The 15,917-nt window shown below is 47.4% G+C and overlaps 1 long non-coding RNA gene across 1 annotated transcript; it reads left to right on the top strand.

Annotated features, from left to right (window-relative positions):
* The first annotated feature begins 3,089 nt into the window (after nt 1-3,089).
* LOC131920181 (uncharacterized) lies at nt 3,090-14,209 on the top strand. The gene is made up of 3 exons (XR_009381532.1): nt 3,090-3,205; nt 11,217-11,362; nt 13,986-14,209. It is a non-coding gene; the product is annotated as an uncharacterized LOC131920181 (long non-coding RNA).
* The last annotated feature ends 1,708 nt before the right edge of the window (nt 14,210-15,917 follow it).

Raw genomic sequence — 15,917 nt, 5'->3', positions numbered from 1 at the left:
TGAGATCTATGCCAACAGTACCCCCACTTCCCAATAAGCTCTCTGTGGGTAAATCTTTATCTCAGACTGAGCTTCCTCTGGAAGCAGACGCTTAACCATAGCAAGTGATAAATCACAAACAAAACACTACTGGGGAAAGCCAGAAGCTTTACGTCACCGCAGAGATGTAGCTCCCAGCCAACAGGCAGAACAACTGAGCAATGGGCCAAGGGCAGACTTCTGGAGTGGAGAGAACTCAGAGAAGGTTGATTCCTCAACCTGACATGTCTTCCAGGGCTAGGAATGGAACCTTGCTACCTGGGTTAAGGATATCTGAGTGCATGGACTTAATTCCCGAGTCTTCCAGATAGATGCCCCTGGGCCCACAGTTATGGCTCTTTCTTTCCTGGTAACAGCTAGTTCTTTTCTCTTAGCTGAGGTGTTGTAGAGGCCTCTGCCTTATGAGTTAGCACATGCTTTCTCCCCCAAATCCACTCACAACTCCCCTCCTGATCAACAGATCAAAGAGGAGAATTGTATCACAGTGTGTTGGTTGGAAGAGTGCTGGGTCTACTTTAAGAAGAAATGGCTGTTCTCTGAGAGAACTACAGGACTTAGCTAACCTATATTGTTGCATGAATCCTAATTGGTCTTATAATAAAAACCTGGAGCCAGATATTGGGGTAAATGCTGAAAGATCAGAGAGACAAAGCAACAAGCCACAGCCACTTCTCACCTCACCACCTCCTCATCTGAAAGGGGGAGATCCTGTCTCCAGTAATCCTCAGACTGAATGCCTCTGAGAGTCTGTCTCCTCCTGCCTTATATTCCTTTCTCCACCCAGCCATATCACTTCCTGCCTCAACCTCCCTAGTGCTGGGATTAAAAGCATGTGACTCCTAAATACTGGGATTAAAGGTGTGAGCCATCACCGCCTGGCTCTGTTTCTCTTTTAGACAGGATTAATCTTGTGTAGTGCAGGGTGGCCTTGAACTCATAGAGATCCATCTGCCTCTGCCTCTCTAGTACTAGGATTAAAGGTGTGTACCACCACTGCCCGGCCTCTGTGGCTGGCTCTGCCCTCTGATCTTCAGACAAGCTTTATTTGTTAAAGCATACACAAAATATTACCACACTATATTAGCAGATCCAGGATGCCACATCTAGGACTATCCCCAGAGAGTACTGACCAATGGGTATGGAAAGTAAGACCTGGACAAGGGAGAGTTCATCATCTCATGATACAGAACACGACACATTGATAAGGACCTTAGGACAGCACTTTAAAACCCTTCTAGAATCACTTGAAGAAATCGATGGCTCACACTATGTTACGTGGAAATGGTAGTAGGTGGGACCAAAGGAGCAAGGGATGATAAAGTGGATGATCCTGTGAGGTCACAAGGCCTGAGATACGATGCCTCTAGAACTCTGGCACTCATAAACTGGAAATAGGGAAATACTAAATGTTTTAGGAACTGTTGGGTGCAGAGGATGAGCTGATGCTAATACCTAGGGTGCAGGGGTGTTATCTAAGCCCCCTGTCAAAAGGTCAGAAAATAAGTGAGATCTAATCAGGTCCAACTCTCAGTGTGTCCATTGAGTACATAGGCCCACCAAGTGGTCTGTTTTCAGACGTAGAGTATATCATTGGAACAGACGTAAGTACTAATTGGCAAGACAGCGGTGCTCATTCTTTACCTGTGAAGCCATCTTTGCATAAAAGGCTATATGGAAAACGTCCTGCCTCTCCACTAGCCAAGATAGAAACAAAGCAAAACACCCTACAACTATTATTCAGGGTTCTCTAGAGAGATAGACCCATCCTATATACATGTAGATGTAGGAGAGGGGATTGGTTAGAGGAAAAGGCTTATGTGATTATAGAGGCTGGGAAGTCCTGTAATAGGCAAGCTGGAGAACCAGGAAAGCCAGTAGCATGGATCAGCTCAAGTTTGAAGAACTAAGATCCAAGGATGTGAGTAAAATCTCAACTCTAAAGCTGAAGGCCTGAGAAGTAACCGGAATGTCACTGGTACCCATACCAGAATGCAAAGGCCAAAGATCTAGATTTTTCATGGTTAAGAGGAAGAGGGTAGTGAAGGGACACTAACCCACTCGAGCATGTGGCTCTGGCAGGCCTTGCCCTTCTCCCCCATTCCCTCGGCTTTGTTAAAAACTGTCAGATTGCATTCCTAAAGCTAACCCCCAAGGTCTATTCCCTTATTGGACCACTTCCTCCTCCTGAGGCTGACAGCCAAGGTCCAACTATCAAAGTATTGAAGTCCGGTATTCAAAAGCCCCCTTTGACTCACCAAATTAACATGCCCAGTCAAAATTAAACACCTCATCCTAACACAGGGTTTCTCCTTTTACCTTTATAAACTGCCATTTTCCTATGTGCCACATCTGTCTTTCCATCCACAGGTGGTCCTCTGTCCCTCCAGAACAAATATCTCTGCCCCCTTCCCCTGTCCCCTTCTCCTTTTCCCTTGTCCTCTGTCTCTTGTCTTTGTCTCTTATTCTCTGTCTCTGTCCCTCTGGGGCAAATAAATCTTCTTTGTGCTGAGAACTTGGTCTTAGGGGTCCTGAGGCAATACTTTTCCTTTCAGGTAGAAATTTCACATTTATTCTCTTTTGTATCTGGTCCTCCCTAATTGTATTCAGGCTGATGATTCAAATACCAACCATTAGAGTAGTAGAGAGAAGGGAAACCATAATCAGGGTATATTATGTGATTTTTAAAAAAAAAAATACCTATTTTCAATAGAAGGAAAAAAAACAAATAGCAATTATGTTTAGTCAGCTTCTTATTGTGATGACGAAATACCTGAGATATCAGCTCGCAAGGAGAAAAGGTTTATTTTTGTTCATAGTTTCAGCCCTACCACCCTGGGCTCTGTGGTGAAGAGGTCTTGGTTCTCAGAGGGGAACGTACCCACCACAAGACAAGCATCCCACTAAGGCTGAAGCTGTGGCTTCCACTGAGACCTGCAGGCTTCCCATGCCATGCAGTCAGCATGTAAAGAGAGCAGTAACTGATCCTGGTCAGCAGGAACAATCCGGCTGCTGTCACAACCAGGGGCAGACAAGCATGTGTGTGGTACCCAGGTGATCTGCTGAGATGCTGCCTGACCCTACCGCCTAACTCGAAGCAGTATTTGTGGCTGAAGAAGGCCATGACAGGTAGTGATTCAGGAATGAGGCTATCAATGAGTACCATCAGGTAAAGCAGCTATCCCAGTCAAGCTGCTAGTTGGGATACAGGGCTCTAGAAAGGGAGAAGAGGATGCCAGATATACCCCCCAAGACTAGCCTCAGTGACAAGGTGTGCAGTTGATACCACTCACTTTTGTCTTAGAAGCTGAGAGTGGAGTCACAAACCTGCAATTCCAGTACTCAAGAGACAGAACGCAGGAAAATTGCCTCCACTCTGAAGCCAGCCTCCCGGGAAAAGAGGGTCTTTAGTATTTGGAGAAGCTACTCCCAGAATATGGTCTATGAGATAGAGGATGATAAGAGTATGTAAAGGTTGGGTTTTGACAGCTGGACACAAACCTAGATATATCTGGGAAGAGGGAATCTCAATTAATTAGATGCTTTAATCAGAATGGCCTGTGGAGAAGCATGTGAGGGCATTCTCTTGATTAATGATTGATGGGGGGGGGGGCAGACCACTGTGGGTGGTGCCACCCCAGGCAGGTGGTCCTGAGTTGTATAAGAAAGCAAACTGAGCAAGGCATGGGGAGGAAGCCAGTAAGAAGTGTTGTGGAATATTAACTTAAGATGTGTTACATTCATTTATGCTGTGGAATATTTGTTTAATGATGCAAACATGTGCTGCATTCTTTTATGTAACTCTGTGAAGCTGTTACTTTGCCTGTCTAAAACACCTGATGGTCTAATAAAGAGCTGAATGGCCAATAGCTAGGCAGGAGAGAGAAATAGGTGGGGCTGGCGGGCAGAGAGAATAGATAAAAGGAGGAGAAGAGGAGTAAGAAAATGAGAAGGAAGGAAGGATGCCAGGGGCCAGCCACACAGTCACACAGTCAGCTATGGAGTAAGAAGGAAAGAAAGGAATATAGAATAGAGAAAGGTAAAAGCCCAGAGGCAAAAGGTAGATGGGATGATTTAAGTTAAGAAAAGCTAGCCGGGCGGTGGTGGCGCACGCCTTTAATCCCAGCACTCGGGAGGCAGAGCCAGGCGGATCTCTGTGAGTTCGAGGCCAGCCTGGGCTACCAAGTGAGTTCCAGGAAAGGCACAAAGCTGCACAGAGAAACCCTGTCTCGAAAAACCAAAAAAAAAAAGAAAAAAGAAAAAAAGAAAAGCTGGCTAGAAACAAGCCAAGCTAAGGCTGGGCATTCATAAGTAAGAATAAGTCTCCGTGTATTTATTTGGGAGCTGGGTGGCAGGGCCCCAAAAAAACAAAGAGTAAGAGTGAAAAAAAGTGCTCTCTGTGGCCTGTGCATCAATTCCTACTTCCAGGTGCTACAGTGACCTCCCTCAGTGATAGTGTGACCCAATAGCTGTAAGGTGAGATACAGTGACCTCCCTCAGTGATAGTGTGACCCAATAGCTGTAAGGTGAGATACAGTGACCTCCCTCAGTGATAGTGTGACCCGATAGCTGTAAGGTGAGATACAGTGACCTCCCTCAGTGATAGTGTGACCCGATAGCTGTAAGGTGAGATACAGTGACCTCCCTCAGTGATAGTGTGACCCGATAGCTGTAAGGTGAGATACAGTGACCTCCCTCAGTGATAGTGTGACCCAATAGCTGTAAGGTGAGATACAGTGACCTCCCTCAGTGATAGTGTGACCCGATAGCTGTAAGGTGAGATACAGTGACCTCCCTCAGTGATAGTGTGACCCGATAGCTGTAAGGTGAGATACAGTGACCTCCCTCAGTGATAGTGTGACCCGATAGCTGTAAGGTGAGATACAGTGACCTCCCTCAGTGATAGTGTGACCCGATAGCTGTAAGGTGAGATACAGTGACCTCCCTCAGTGATAGTGTGACCCGATAGCTGTAAGGTGAGATACAGTGACCTCCCTCAGTGATAGTGTGACCCGATAGCTGTAAGGTGAGATACAGTGACCTCCCTCAGTGATAGTGTGACCCGATAGCTGTAAGGTGAGATAAAGTGACCTCCCTCAGTGATAGTGTGACCCGATAGCTGTAAGGTGAGATACAGTGACCTCCCTCAGTGATAGTGTGACCCGATAGCTGTAAGGTGAGACACAGTGACCTCCCTCAGTGATAGTGTGACCCGATAGCTGTAAGGTGAGATACAGTGACCTCCCTCAGTGATAGTGTGACCCGATAGCTGTAAGGTGAGATACAGTGACCTCCCTCAGTGATAGTGTGACCCGATAGCTGTAAGGTGAGATACAGTGACCTCCCTCAGTGATAGTGTGACCCGATAGCTGTAAGGTGAGATACAGTGACCTCCCTCAGTGATAGTGTGACCCGATAGCTGTAAGGTGAGATACAGTGACCTCCCTCAGTGATAGTGTGACCCGATAGCTGTAAGGTGAGACACAGTGACCTCCCTCAGTGATAGTGTGACCCGATAGCTGTAAGGTGAGACACAGTGACCTCCCTCAGTGATAGTGTGACCCGATAGCTGTAAGGTGAGATACAGTGACCTCCCTCAGTGATAGTGTGACCCGATAGCTGTAAGGTGAGATACAGTGACCTCCCTCAGTGATAGTGTGACCCGATAGCTGTAAGGTGAGATACAGTGACCTCCCTCAGTGATAGTGTGACCCGATAGCTGTAAGGTGAGATACAGTGACCTCCCTCAGTGATAGTGTGACCCGATAGCTGTAAGGTGAGACACAGTGACCTCCCTCAGTGATAGTGTGACCCGATAGCTGTAAGGTGAGATACAGTGACCTCCCTCAGTGATAGTGTGACCCGATAGCTGTAAGGTGAGATACAGTGACCTCCCTCAGTGATAGTGTGACCCGATAGCTGTAAGGTGAGACACAGTGACCTCCCTCAGTGATAGTGTGACCCGATAGCTGTAAGGTGAGATACAGTGACCTCCCTCAGTGATAGTGTGACCCGATAGCTGTAAGGTGAGATACAGTGACCTCCCTCAGTGATAGTGTGACCCGAGAGCTGTAAGGTGAGATACAGTGACCTCCCTCAGTGATAGTGTGACCCGAGAGCTGTAAGGTGAGATACAGTGACCTCCCTCAGTGATAGTGTGACCCGATAGCTGTAAGGTGAGATACAGTGACCTCCCTCAGTGATAGTGTGACCCGAGAGCTGTAAGGTGAGATACAGTGACCTCCCTCAGTGATAGTGTGACCCGATAGCTGTAAGGTGAGATACAGTGACCTCCCTCAGTGATAGTGTGACCCGATAGCTGTAAGGTGAGATACAGTGACCTCCCTCAGTGATAGTGTGACCCGAGAGCTGTAAGGTGAGATACAGTGACCTCCCTCAGTGATAGTGTGACCCGATAGCTGTAAGGTGAGATACAGTGACCTCCCTCAGTGATAGTGTGACCCGAGAGCTGTAAGGTGAGATACAGTGACCTCCCTCAGTGATAGTGTGACCCGATAGCTGTAAGGTGAGATACAGTGACCTCCCTCAGTGATAGTGTGACCCGATAGCTGTAAGGTGAGATACAGTGACCTCCCTCAGTGATAGTGTGACCCGATAGCTGTAAGGTGAGATACAGTGACCTCCCTCAGTGATAGTGTGACCCGATAGCTGTAAGGTGAGATACAGTGACCTCCCTCAGTGATAGTGTGACCCGATAGCTGTAAGGTGAGATACAGTGACCTCCCTCAGTGATAGTGTGACCCGATAGCTGTAAGGTGAGATACAGTGACCTCCCTCAGTGATAGTGTGACCCGATAGCTGTAAGGTGAGATACAGTGACCTCCCTCAGTGATAGTGTGACCCGATAGCTGTAAGGTGAGATACAGTGACCTCCCTCAGTGATAGTGTGACCCGATAGCTGTAAGGTGAGATACAGTGACCTCCCTCAGTGATAGTGTGACCCGATAGCTGTAAGGTGAGATACAGTGACCTCCCTCAGTGATAGTGTGACCCGATAGCTGTAAGGTGAGATACAGTGACCTCCCTCAGTGATAGTGTGACCCGATAGCTGTAAGGTGAGATACAGTGACCTCCCTCAGTGATAGTGTGACCCGATAGCTGTAAGGTGAGATACAGTGACCTCCCTCAGTGATAGTGTGACCCGATAGCTGTAAGGTGAGATACAGTGACCTCCCTCAGTGATAGTGTGACCCGATAGCTGTAAGGTGAGATACAGTGACCTCCCTCAGTGATAGTGTGACCCGATAGCTGTAAGGTGAGATACAGTGACCTCCCTCAGTGATAGTGTGACCCGATAGCTGTAAGGTGAGATACAGTGACCTCCCTCAGTGATAGTGTGACCCGATAGCTGTAAGGTGAGATACAGTGACCTCCCTCAGTGATAGTGTGACCCGATAGCTGTAAGGTGAGATACAGTGACCTCCCTCAGTGATAGTGTGACCCGATAGCTGTAAGGTGAGATACAGTGACCTCCCTCAGTGATAGTGTGACCCGATAGCTGTAAGGTGAGATACAGTGACCTCCCTCAGTGATAGTGTGACCCGATAGCTGTAAGGTGAGATACAGTGACCTCCCTCAGTGATAGTGTGACCCGATAGCTGTAAGGTGAGATACAGTGACCTCCCTCAGTGATAGTGTGACCCGATAGCTGTAAGGTGAGATACAGTGACCTCCCTCAGTGATAGTGTGACCCGATAGCTGTAAGGTGAGATACAGTGACCTCCCTCAGTGATAGTGTGACCCGATAGCTGTAAGGTGAGATACAGTGACCTCCCTCAGTGATAGTGTGACCCGATAGCTGTAAGGTGAGATACAGTGACCTCCCTCAGTGATAGTGTGACCCGATAGCTGTAAGGTGAGATACAGTGACCTCCCTCAGTGATAGTGTGACCCGATAGCTGTAAGGTGAGATACAGTGACCTCCCTCAGTGATAGTGTGACCCGATAGCTGTAAGGTGAGACACAGTGACCTCCCTCAGTGATAGTGTGACCCGATAGCTGTAAGGTGAGACACAGTGACCTCCCTCAGTGATAGTGTGACCCGATAGCTGTAAGGTGAGACACAGTGACCTCCCTCAGTGATAGTGTGACCCGATAGCTGTAAGGTGAAACACAGTGACCTCCCTCAGTGATAGTGTGACCCGATAGCTGTAAGGTGAGACACAGTGACCTCCCTCAGTGATAGTGTGACCCGATAGCTGTAAGGTGAGATACAGTGACCTCCCTCAGTGATAGTGTGACCCAATAGCTGTAAGGTGAGATACAGTGACCTCCCTCAGTGATAGTGTGACCCGATAGCTGTAAGGTGAGATACAGTGACCTCCCTCAGTGATAGTGTGACCCGATAGCTGTAAGGTGAGATACAGTGACCTCCCTCAGTGATAGTGTGACCCGATAGCTGTAAGGTGAGATACAGTGACCTCCCTCAGTGATAGTGTGACCCAATAGCTGTAAGGTGAGATACAGTGACCTCCCTCAGTGATAGTGTGACCCGATAGCTGTAAGGTGAAACACAGTGACCTCCCTCAGTGATAGTGTGACCCGATAGCTGTAAGGTGAGACACAGTGACCTCCCTCAGTGATAGTGTGACCCGATAGCTGTAAGGTGAGATACAGTGACCTCCCTCAGTGATAGTGTGACCCGATAGCTGTAAGGTGAAACAACCCTTCCCTCCCCAAGTTGCTTTTGATCAGTGTTTTGTCACCGCAGGGACAAGAGTACCAGGGAGGGACTACAGAGAGCACAACAGTGCAGCCCCCAGATCACCTCCTCTAAACCTGAAGTCCTCTCTTTCCCTCATGGGAGCCCCACTGGTCCTGTCTCTGACTCTCCAGAGCTTTCGTCCTTAGACCAAGGTCATGTTCCCACTCCTTGGCAGTTCCTACTCAATGTTTGACTGTGCAGGAGTATTAGGACTCATCTCCCTCACCTTGCCTCAACCCAGGGTCGCTCTCCAGTGCCAGCACCCTGTCAGGACTCTCTGTGGGCCGAGCTGTGACTTTCCTTATGACTAAGTTTCTTCTACGGCTCGGTCTGATCTGCTTCACTGCTCCATGGATGACACCCCCCCACACACACAACCCAGATCATCTGCAAGGAATAATCTCCAGCTTAGATTTTCCTGGAGACAACAGCCACATAAATGCACACACCTAGGCTTATTTGATGAAAAGCTTTCTATACTTTTAGTTTGATAGGCAGGTTAATGAAAACTAAGCCAATTGGGAAATGGAGAAAAGGAAGAAAGCCAATGTTTGGCTTGCCCCTTAATAATTCTGTGATGGGGCCGGGCGGTGGTGGCGCACACCTTTAATCCCAGCACTCGGAGGCAGAGCCAGGCAGATCTCTGTGAGTTCGAGGCCAGCCTGGGCTACCAAGTGAGTTCCAGGAAAGGCGCAAAGCTACACAGAGAAACCCTGTCTCGAAAAACAAAAACAAAAAAAAAAATTCTGTGATGGGGTCTTGCACAGACCATGGGCCCTGCCTATCCTTGAACTCCAAGATTAGTGTTGGTCCTAGTGTGTCCCTTGGGACACTTATGCCCTGACAGTAAGATCATCTAGTTCTGTAACTGCAGTCCTCTTTCTCTTGGTTATCCCTATCTCCTGGCATGTCACAGATGGAACAATAATGCAGACATTGTTGGTCAGCCACAACATTCCTAAAGTGCAGGCTCTATGCAAATGTGCTTCCACCACCCTCCTCTGAGTCCATTTAGTAAAAACCTCCAAAGAAATCCTTTTGAAGACTTCCTCTCACCATATATTAAAATGTACAATTAGTCCTCTGGGTTTAGGACTGCATCAGGTCTGAACCTCAAAGGCCTCTCACATGAACCAAAATGCCTTCTCTGCACCCCAGTGACACCCCTCTGCTCTCAGCTCAAGCATGCACCCCTGCTATGAACCCAGACTCTAGAGCAATGCCATGCCAGTCTCCCTGTGGTGCTGTGTACTATTACTGCACCACCACTGGCTTTCTGTTGTTGTGATAAAGACTATAACCAAAACCAACTTGAGGAACTCAGGTCCCAATCCACCATTAAGAAAAGTCAGAGCAGGAACCTGAAGACAGGAACTACATGGACATAGAACCCATAGACTCTATGGCATAGAGGAGTTCTGCTTACTGCCTTTCTCCTCATGGCTTGCTCAGTTTGCTTTCTTATACACCTGCCTAGGGGTGGCACCACCCACAGTGGGCTGGGCCCTCCCTCATCAATCATTAATTAAGAAAATGTCCCATAGGCTTGCCTGTAGGTCAATCTGATGAAAGAAAAAAAAAAAGGCTAACCAGTACAGCCACATTTCCCTCCCTACTCCCCTAGCTTGAAGGTCTTCTGCTTCCACCCACATCAGTTTCCTTCTGGCTGGCATTGCTACTACTCCTGTGCTAAGAAAACCCCTCCACTAAAAGACACCATGTATAGTAAAGTTTTCTTAGCACAGGAGTAGTAGCAATGCCTGGGGTGCACACAAACTTCTCATTTTCCCACCTCAGCACTTGAAAGGTGTTTCCTAGAAGCCCAGTGGTGTAGCTGGACCATGTCTTTAATCCCATCATCTACCATTTCCATCTTATTTGTGTTAGGGTCTGGAGAAGTCCCACAAATGACCACCATTCATATATGCAATCACCAAGAACATTTATTATCTTGAGAGTAAGGATGCCAGCATGCTGGGGCCTCACATCCGGTACAAAGGCAAAATGATGACCCCTAGGAAAACCTTACAGGCTCTTTTATACACAACTAAAGGAATTCTAAAGGTAGTGAGGTCATTGTATCTAGGATTGGCTTATGCAAGTGACAATCATATTAGTATGTTTCTAATTGGTTAGGGTTAGCAGGGGTTGGCTAAGGCTATAGCTTTTTTATTTTGGGGCAAGTCTGGACAAGTCCCAGGCTTTGTCCTTATTTGGTTAATTGCCTTGAGGTACTTGGGATGGGGGGAGAGTGGCATAGGCCTAATACATGGAGTTCCCCTCATCCTTACTGTCAAGGGGTGTTGGTGACTGACATTTGTTCGTGTCTTTCTCAGAAACTGTCTTGTTCAGTTTCAAGAGGCAGGAACTGAGGCCTAGTTCTTAACTGAGTTATTAGGAACCTGTCACGGTACTTGCCTGGCCTCCTGAATTTGTGCCTTATTTCCTCCAACAGTGCAGCACTGGAAGCTTGGAATTGCTCGATGCTGATCCATACTGGCTTAGAAAGAAATTCTACTGGAGAAAGAGAGCTTGAAAACATGCTCCCAGGCCTTAGCATGGCTGCAGACACCCAATTGGGTTATTACATTATGATATGAGGTCAGTGATTCTTCTATGTTTATATGCACTTGAAGATCTTTTAAAAATCCTATCTTGGGGCTGGAGAGATGGCTCAGAGGTTAAGAGCACTGACTGCTCTTCCGGAGGTCCTGAGTTCAATTCCCAGCAACCACATGGTGGCTCACAACCATCTGTAATGAGATCTGGTGCCCTCTTCTGGCCTGCAGTCATAAATGCTGTATACATAGTAAATAAATAAATCTTTTAAAAAAAAATCCCATCTTTACCGAGCAGTGGTGGCACACACCTTTAATCTCAGCACTTAAGAAGCATAGGCAGGTGGATCTGAGTTTGAGGCCAGCTTGCTCTACAGAGCAAGTTCCAGGACAGCCAGGGCTACACAGAGAAAACTCTGTCTTGAAAAAAAACAAAACAAAATCAGATCATGTCACATGAAATGCACACTTGACTCCAAGAAAGGCAAGGTCAAGAAATGCACACTGGGAAATAGTAGCCCAGGTTGAGCAATTCCCCCAATAGCTGTCTTTATTTCTTCTCCTTGTGGGAAAGCTGTGAAAATGGACCTTCACACTGCTGTGTACCGAGAGCAAAATTCTGAACTTTGGGTTTGGAAGGAGTTAACGTGACTGATGTACTAACTGCCCTGAAAGCTAAGTGGAAAGTTTAAATCCCCCAGTAGTGAGTAACGCCGCCAATGTAGTAAGTCAGATCAGGCCAAATTAATAAATCCAGGTTTAATCTGAGCAGAGCATTCCTGAGTGGTCTCAGGAGAACAGGAGAAACCACAGGGAGAATCAGGAGGGGAAGTCTTGGGCTGGACTTTAAATACCCTCTGGGGTGGAGCTGCTGCTTGGCTGGGGGTTTGGAGAGCGCAGCTCCAGGGAAGACCCTCAACACTAAGTCTCTGAAGTACCTCTGACTCAAGGGATAGGGAAAATAAGAGAATTTTGTTTAGGCATTTGTTATTTCAAAAGCAGGGAGGCTAGGAGTGATGTTCTTGCTGGGGCGGTCTGTGTGAGGCCTGCTGATCACTTCTGTCTGGTATACAACTTTCATGTGCCTGAGGTGTGGAAAAAAAAAAAAAAACCTTGCTCCTTATTTGCCTGCCTATAGGACTCAATCAGAGCTAGAAACTTCTCTTTTGAGAAGAGGAACTAATAAAATAAAAGTCTCACACAGTTTGGGAGGTTTCATAGACGTGTACTTCCTGCTGTCGAAGGTTATTCACAGTGGAATCATTCTGAACCTGAATTGAAAGACCAAACTTGTGAGCTACAGATCTGACCTCATTTAGCTGTGTTGAATTCGTTTTTTCTTTCTGCTGCATTGACCTTCCCAGGAGCTGACTCACTGGCATAGTAGATGTCCAGTACAGTTCCAGTGGTTAGTACAGGGCTCACTGAGCTGGCCAAGATATCAACAGAGCCATATCCCTTCTGAGAGGTTCCAGGAGAGAATCCATTCCCTTTGGCAGCTTGCGGAGGCCTCCCACATTCCTGTCTGTTTGCATCTTCAGTCACCAATGGCTGGTTTTGTTTTTCTCACATCACACCTCTGATGTTGACTGACCTGTCCTTTCGTTGATAAGCTCCCTTATGCTGATAGTGGGATCCTCTGTATCAAGATCTTCAGCCCTAGGCCTGGAGAGATAGCTCAGTTGTTAAGTGAAAGGATAGAGGGGGTGAAGGACACACCAAGACCGAGTTCTCAGCACAAAGGGGATTTATGTGCCCCAGAGGGTCAAAGGACAAGGAATAAGAGACAAAAACAGGAGACAGAGGATGAGGGAGAAGGGGAAGGGGACAAGGGAGAAGGGGAAGGGATGTTTGCCCCAGAGGACAAAGGACTGCCTCTGGGTAGAGAGGAGACAGATGTGGCCCATAGTCAAATGGAAGTTTATCAAGGAAAGGGGGAAATCCCATGTTAGGATGGGTTAGTTGGTTTAAATTGGGCATGTAAATAGGTTAGCCAAAAGGGGGGCTTTTGATTGCTAGACTTCAATACTTTGATAGCTGGACCTTGGCGGTCAGCCTTAGGAGGAGGAAGTGGCCTTCTTTGGCTAGCTTTAGGAGTATAATCTAACAGTTGACATGCTAGAGCCCTTCATTAAGAAGCTTCCTGCTCTCTCAGGGTACCAGCGGTCAGTTCCCAGCAACCTTGAAACCATCTGTAACCCTATCTCTAGGGCATCTAATGCCTTCTTGTGGCCTCTTCAGGTACCTGAGCACTCATAGAACAGAAAAATAAAATGAACCTTAAAGAGATCCTTATCCAGAAGTAGAAAGACCTTTTACCACATAGTGTAACGAGCATGTGGGTTTTCTGGGAGTCGGATGTGGTCATTTAGGGGAAGGACAGCCGTGGTCGGCATACTACAATGACATGAAAGCATAAATAACTTGTGAAATTTCCTGTTTCTACCAGTTTGATAAGTCACAAGTTAGTGCTCACGGAAGTTTAAAGACTGGTTGGGGTTGTTTTAGGGGAACCTTGCAGACCCCCCACTACTACATTGCTTCATCAGGACTTGTCCAATGTCTTGAGAAAAAAATAAGGTGTTCTAGATCCAAGACACAGAGGACTACAGATGTTCCCTGTGTCACCTATACTCTGTTGTTCTGGCTTTCACTTCATTCTATAGACACCTGGCACCTTGCCCTTGGAGACTGGCCATTCCATCGAATATGGTCTCTTGGGGACTAGACACCAAATAGTGTGAGGCGACTGCAAGAGGCTGTAGAGTTGGTTGAAGGTGAACAACGACATCATAGCAAACGGTGAGGAAAATGGATTCTTCCCCAAATGTTACCATCCAGGTGTCTTGATCAGGTTAATTTTCTCCGTCGATTAAAGAATGAGAAGACAGGAACAGTCTCAGATTCCTTGCAGAGTCAAGAGGGAACCAAAATCCACTTTCCCCCTGGAGGCCTGGAGTTTTAAATATTTTCGGTGGATTGGGAAGAGTCCACTAATTTGGGGTTTGTTGTTTGAATCTTAGATGATCTTTTAATAAAAAAAACCCAGAGCCAGATTATCAGGGTGAAAGCTGAAAGATCAGAGAAGGAGAGCAGCAGCCACTAGTTCTCACCTCTACGAAATCCTCAGTCTAAAGAGAGTGAGTTCCTGTTTCCTCACACCTTATATACCTTTCTCTGCCCAGATATCACTTCCTGAGATTAAAGGCCTGTGTACTTCCCAGTACTGGGATCAAAGGTATGTGCCACCACTGCCTGGCTCTGTTCCCAGTGTGGCCTTGAACTCACGGAGATGCAGACGGATCTCTGCCTCCTGAGTGATAGGATTAAAGGTGTGTGCCGCCACTGCCTGACCTCTATGTCTAATCTAGTGGCTGGCTCTGTCCTCTGATCCTCAGGCAAGTTTATTAGGGTACACAATATATCACCACAGGGTTAGTCAGCTCAGATGAAGAAAGGGAAGCTGATAGGCTCACAATTTCAGGTAAATATGTTAAGGTCTTGGATATATTTGTCCAGTCTGGATTGGTCAGCCAGAGGGAAGGAGACCTGTTGGAGGGGAGAAAGGCCCACCAGGACTTCACCTCAGGTCAGGAGGGTGAGGAAGGAGCTGGACATTTGCCATTTCGTTATCTGTCTGTGGCCCCTCTCCCTATCTGTCTGCCTGTCAGGATCTACCTGTCCAGCACCTAGTCCCTCATAAGCACATGCGTACTGGGCCTTGTTGAAAACAAAGCTTTGCCCTCCCATTTTGCTGTGCTACGCTGAGGCTCTTCATTAGTGTTACTGTTGTGGTGTTCTGATTTGCCGCACAGCTCGGTACTCAGACTAACTAATGTGCCGCCCCTGTGTGTGTGTGTGTGTGTTAGAAACATCCTGAGTTTCCTCAGGGAGAATCAGGACTTCATTCAGGAGCTGGCTCCTCCTCTTCACTCTCTGCCAACACAGCTGCAGCCTGGTTCCTCTATCTAGCAATCTGGCAGGCATCCCAGCTGGAAACTACCTGCCAACACTGTTGTGGAGACCAGCCAGAGGAGGGAAGAGCAGGAGGGCAAGGGCTGAAGGGGTAGGGGTGGAGGTGGGGAGGGAGGGAGGGAGGGAGAGATGCACCTATTACGGCCTCAGTCCCATCCAGCTCTGCATGCATCCCAGGATGACGACATCCTTGTACTCAGCAGCCAGCACAACAATGCTTGGAAAAGGCTAATTATGTGTGAGCGTGCTTTCCCGAGGAGGTTTCAGATTCTAAAATCCTTCCCCTCCCCCCTCCTCCCCCCCTTTACTTTGCGGTTTTGCAGAACTAGAGAAATCCTCACCAGCTGGAATGATTGGTAAGTTGGTATTCTTTTCACCCCCATGTTCGCCATTAAGCATACACCTCCTCCCGCCTCTACAGTGAACGACAGCACCTGCTAACCCTTCTAAGACGGGGACCTCTTGTTAATGTCAAATTTTACAGCCTTCTCACAAGACAGTCATAACAATTTTACAAAAACATGTCCTGCAGACCTTAGGTAAATGTGTATTTTGTTAACCACAGTGGCACCTAAACCCTTTAGAAAACCAGTGAAGATGGGGTGCGCACGGCCCTTATACCT

Source organism: Peromyscus eremicus, chromosome 9 (genome assembly GCF_949786415.1).
Source record: "Peromyscus eremicus chromosome 9, PerEre_H2_v1, whole genome shotgun sequence".
Lineage (NCBI taxonomy): Eukaryota > Metazoa > Chordata > Mammalia > Rodentia > Cricetidae > Peromyscus > Peromyscus eremicus.
Note: the sequence above shows the minus strand (reverse complement) of the source record. Positions and strands in the feature narration are given on the sequence as shown.